The 6,083-nt window shown below is 34.9% G+C and overlaps 1 protein-coding gene across 1 annotated transcript in view; it reads left to right on the forward strand.

Annotated features, from left to right (window-relative positions):
• Positions 1 to 6,083, forward strand: part of LOC129247844 (uncharacterized) — a 78,625-nt gene that overhangs the window by 56,148 nt on the left and 16,394 nt on the right. The gene's annotated exons all lie outside the window — the stretch shown is intronic.

Genomic DNA, 6,083 nt, shown 5'->3' on the forward strand with positions numbered 1-6,083 from the left:
CAGACAGAAGCTGTAAACTTTTTTTAAATCTCAACTTTGTATCGTAAATTATTATTTTATGTTTTGTGGGTGAGAAATGACACGAGAATGCCACACTTTATTTGAATTTTTCGGAAATACTACTCCTTTTCCAACAGTTCTTCAGAAAGCGTGAATTGTAGTTCGATTGCGTAAAATACGATGGGACTAAAAAAAGTTCGGTAAGCCGATGGCATTTGAAACATTTAACATTTTTATTTTCTTGAAAAAAATTCATTTCAGTTTTAATTATATTTATGTTTAAAGAAAAAAAAAATGAAAAATGTTAAAATGCCATTAGTTTTGTTATAGTCTTACGATCTTTCATTTGAAATTTTAGAAAAATCGCAGAGCGAGAAAACTTAAAATAATTAATGCAATGCCTTACTCAATACTTAAGGGGGTGGTAGGGTTTAGCGCTAAAAAAAACACTTTTTTTTTGAATTATTTACAGAAATATGGCTTAAGATACTTTAATAAAATCAGTTGCATGTTATTGTACATCTTTTCAATAAGTTTTTAAAAAATATTAATAATAAAATATTGACAAATAAGCCCATGACAGAGTTTTTTTGAAGATATGTTTTTCGAGAGGTGCTCTGCGGTGCCAATCGGCATTCGTCGTAGAATCATCTGAAACCAAAAAAGTCGAATTTTTCAGTTAAAGTATGACGTAATGCTCCCCCCCCCACATGAATAAAATTTTTGTTTTTCATTTTTGTAGTTTTGGTGGCTAAAAAACGTAAAACGAGCATTTTTGGCGAAAAATTTCGCCATATTTGTAAGTGAAAAACAAAAAAAAAAAAAAAAAAATAAAAAAAAACAGTGTGGGGGGAGGTATTTTTGATTTAGAAAACGTGTGCCAAATTTGAAAAGAATCGGTTTAATAGTTTCGGAGTTGTGATTGGCATCGACTTTTAAGAAGTCGTTTCGGGAAAAACGCGTTTGAAAAAATGACTCCGAAAAATTATCTATGCTCCGTATTCGAGGTAGAGTGCCTACAAAGGCTATAACTTTAAGAGTTCTGCTCCGATCCACTTAAAATTTTGACACAACATTCTTGAAATGATTTACTATAAGATGAGTGAAGAAAAAAAATTTCGATTTTGTGACCCTACCCCCCCCTTAACGGCTTTCAACGTCAACTCCTGCCTGTGGAAATTTTCAATGCGTTCTAAACTGGATATAAGACGGAAACTCCATTTCTTTATTTATTTATTTATTCATTTAATAATCTAAAACAGACTATGAAAAACAGATTAATTATAATATTAAATTACTAAAAACGAAATAATTCAATGAAAAATAAATTAAACTTATAATTTACTTATTATTAAGATTTCTTTTAATTTACAGAGAAAGAATATTAGATAATACTTAGTATTTAGTTCAACAATTCGTTTAATAATAATTTGAAGTGCTTCTTTGTTGAAGAAAAATCTAGGCCAATATGGTTTGAAAGCGAATTAAATTTTCTCATAGTTCCAGAAAGTATAATAATTTCATACGCTGCGCAGAGAAATATTGAAATTAATTTTCTCGAATAACGAGGTGGAGTCAGGCGCCCCTCTCATCTATCAAATCGAAAACGAAAGTGAGGTGTATACCTTTTTTTGGGGCTTGGCCGAGCTCCTCCTCCTATTTGTGGCGTGCGTCTTGATGTTGTTTCACATATGGAGGGGCCCACAGTTTTTCAGCCGACGGCAGATATTTTTTATGAGGAGCTTTTTCATGGCAGAAATACACTCGAAGGTTTGCCATTGTCTGCCGAGGGGCGACCGCTAATAGAAAAAACTTTTTCTTCATTTTGGTTTTTCACGAAGAATTGAACCTACGTCTTCCGTATGGTAGACACGCACCAGCCCATTCGGCTACGGTGGCCGCCGTAGGGAGGGAATAGTCCTTCTAATGTTTAGTGCTTTTAGATTAATGTGTAAGTACCGACTTTTATAGGATGGAATTGGATCAGTGAAATTCAAAGAACGCAAAGCATAACACACAAAATCTTTCTGGACACGTTCAAGCCTACTAATATGACAAGCATATGTTATTATGGTCTCCTAATAAAGGTGGCGTATTCCAGCTTCGAACGCACCAGAGAGGTATATAACAACTTTAGAGTATATGGATCACCAAAGTCCGAACTAAAACGTCGAATAAAAGCAAGTACAGAATATGACTTTGTAAAGTCTTAAGATTATTTGTAAGTAGTATCAACGATTCCACACGGAAAAATTTTCTGAGCAGGACGAGCCTGCAGAAGGACGGCCAAAATCATCGACCGACAAGATAAATTTAGCTCTGGAGGAGCGAAAAATTGGCGGAGATGCACGGTAATGATATGCAATGGAATGTGCTTAAATACTATGGCAGTAGCGCGAGTATTACATAATGATTTGCAATATACAAAGAAATCTGCTGGATGGGCTCAACGAATTTTGAATGAGTTAAAAAAGGAGCTAGAGTCAAATTTGAGTAATATTTTTCAAGAAAATTCGAGAGCATAGTAACTTTAATATGATCGTAACAGGTGACGAAGCTTAGTGTTTTAAGTATGATCTGGAAACCAAACAACAGTCCATGATATGGAGCCCGAAAGGAGCAAAACCACTTGTGAAAGCCGGGCAGCAAAAGTGATGATCTGGGTTTACTTCGCCAAATGGTATACTGAAATCATTTCTGGTTATTTCCAAAATTTACTGAACTTTTGTTAGTCCCCTCGTATAGTTGAGAAAATGTCACAAGGTGTTGTGAAATGTAAGTATAAGTAATTCAAAATAGTCAAATGTATTTCAGAGAGCATTAAATACACTTCAGAATAGTAAATCGGACTTCAGAATAGAGCTTTTAAGAAATGCGGAAATTTTTAACTAAATTATTTACTTTATTGAAGTCACAAGTGATATGATTAAAAATGGTCTCTATTCTTTTTTTGATTTATGCTGCATATACATTATTTTTTTTTTGGTTAGTCATTTGATTTCCGTTATTCGATTGCAAATCCAAAATGTTAGTCATTCGCAGTCTTTTGTATTCTTGTATGGTACTACTGGAGTTTTAATTAAATTTTGTTTGTGTACTGATTTATATTAAATTGTTTACTTATTTATTTGTTTTACACAAATTGGACGCTACAATGAACTATAAAGGTTCTTACTGACTTGAACCTGGATTATACATAGAGTAAAATATGTTGTGGCCGTCGTAGCCGGTGCGTGACTACCATTCGGGAGAGCGTCGGTTCAAATCTCCGTGTATGCAGCAGCAAAATTATAGAAAAAGTTTATTCTAATAACGATCGGCCCTCAGCATGCAATGACAAACCTCCGAGTGTATTTCGACCATAAAAAAGTTCCTCATAGAAAACCTTTTACCGTTCGGAGTCCGCTTAAAACTGTAGGTCCTTACATTTGTGGAACGACATCAAGGCGCATGCCACAAGTAGAAGGAGGAGCTCGACCAAACAACTAACAAAAGTGTACGCGTCAATTATTTTTTTTATAGATTTTGTAAAGAATACGAAAATAATATTGAATTTAGTTCACTAACAAAAAAAATATTGGCAGAGAAAAATCAAGAGTAATAGAATTTTAAATCTCGTTTAGCTCCCGAAATGACGCGTTACTCGGCCATGCCTTGCATAATTCGTACTGAAGCTCTTGATATAAAATAGATAATAAGAACGAAGAGTCCTGGTTGGAATAAGAAACTAAAAAGCAACGGATTGCTAGTAATGAGGGGTCATTATCATGCCCAACACAAAAACGGAGAGAGAATAATCATTCTGTGTTCAAGGGACTTTAGGCTAATTAAAAGGATACGGGATTTATACGATTGTACGATTCTACTAATTGCAAATTTACCATGAGGTCTCCAAATAAATGTACAAGGTGAAGTCCAAAATAAACAAGACTGGCATCATAAAAATGTTTTTGCACCATCCTTCACATCCCTAGCTGACTTCCAGTGAAAACTTGGCGACGTTCGGTTTAGTGGAAGCGAAGTTATTACGTCTCAAGTGCCAGTATGTTTGCATCATTGGTACAAAAATAAGTTTCGAACAAAAACCTAATATCAAATTTAGTTTTAAAATCGGTAAACCGTTTACCGAAACATTTGAATTTATGAAAAAAGTTTAAAGCGATGATTGTCCATCTCGTGCCAAATTTCATGAGTGGTTTACACGTTTCAGAGATGGTTGTGAGGACATAAATGAAAATGAACATATGGGCCGCCAAAAATCAGTAATCACCGAAAACTACATCGAAATTGTTCATAAAATTATCAAAAATTAACCGAAATCATCGTTGTAATTCATGGAATCGGAGTTGAATATCGATTTATCGCATTTTAACTTACCATTTGGGCTTACGAAAGGTATGTACACGTTTCTTTCCGCACAACTTAACTGAGGACCAAAAATTGCTCCAAATTCAACATTTGAAAGATCTCATTACAGAGGCGAAAAAGAACTTCCTTTGCAACATTGTAACTGGTGATGAAACGTTGCGTTTCCAACTTGAACGTGAAACTAAGCATCAAAGTGCCAAATGGAAGACTCCAGACGAGCCACCACCCAAAAAATCTCGTTTGGAGAAGTCAAAAATCAAGTCGATGCTCATTTGTTTTTACGATTGCAAGGTAATTCTCCACAAGAAGTTCGTGCCAACGGGTCAAACCGTCAATGCAATTCTCTAACTTGACGTTTTGAGCGCTTGTTGCATCGCGTTCGTCGAATTCGCCCTGAATACCGTGAAGGAGGAAGCTGGGCTTATTGCATGATAATGCACCATCTCATCGATTCACTCTTGTGCCTGATTTTTTGACTAGAAATCGCATTTTAATCATTAATCACTCACCGTATTCGCCTGATATGGCTCCCTGTGAGTTCTACCTATTCGGAGAATTCTACCATCTAAAAGGCTTGTACCGACATCCTGAAAGACGTTCCGGTCAATGACCTGAAACACTCTTTCGAAAATCTTTTAGATTGCGCTAACAGTGCATCGCGGCCAGAGGGGACTATTTTGAATAAATAAACTCGAAGTTATTAGAACAAAGCTTCTCTTTTAGCCTTATTATTTTGGACTTCACCTTGTATGTATAAGTAGTATGTTCAAGCTTTTGACGAACGAAAGATTACAGTATTGACCAAAACTAAAGCACTCCCTTACAAGGTTTCTAATAGTGCCAAATAGTTCAATAAAAACCACGTCAAATATTACATACTTTTGTACCATGTTTTTCTTATTAATTTGGTATTAATAAAACATGGCAAAAATTATTCAACACTTTTAATATAAAAAACTAAAATTGAAAATATCTATAGCACTTAAAAATGAAATGCTCAAACTGAAGTACACCGCCCTAATAGTAAGTTAATTATGTTTGTTGTTAAACCCATTATTCTCCCATAAGTTCTCAATTGGATTGAGATCGGGAGATTGAACAGTCCAATCTAAACCTCTATAGCATTTTGCTGTAACGGCGTTTTACAGTGTCTAGAGGTATGTTTATATTTATTTTTCTGCTGGAACCTCCATTTTAATGGTATTTATGCAATTTAATGCAAGAATTTTATGCACAGGAGTTTCAACGTAAAAGGATCTGAGCAGTTGAAACTTCGATGCAGACAACCTAGAGCCGCATATAATTTAGATATGAAAAGGTGATTATTCTGGTTCATAAATTCTGATTTGTTTTGTCCTCCGCATGCCCATGTCTAAGTCCTATGTAGCTCCGAAAATTAATTTCTTTATGGTAAAATTTTCGAAATATTTGCAATTTGTCAACTAAATAATTTTAATACATACATGTAATTCGCATGAAAATTAAAGATAATGAAATTGAATTCATATGTAAGATACGAGCGATTCTACATAGGAATTAGATAATGCTATGCGGAGAACAAAACGAATCAGAGCATTCACAGTTTGTCCTTGGTGACGGTTAGGAATCTTTTAAAACTCGTTTGGTTGTATCCTCCCAATAAGGATTTCGCCTGGCGTAGTCCCATAGTTTGGTGCCAGCAAACCTTCCTTAGCCTTAGCTCTTCACTCCTAAAC

The sequence above is a fragment of the Anastrepha obliqua genome, chromosome 5 (genome assembly GCF_027943255.1).
Source record: "Anastrepha obliqua isolate idAnaObli1 chromosome 5, idAnaObli1_1.0, whole genome shotgun sequence".
Classification (NCBI taxonomy): Eukaryota; Metazoa; Arthropoda; class Insecta; order Diptera; family Tephritidae; genus Anastrepha; species Anastrepha obliqua.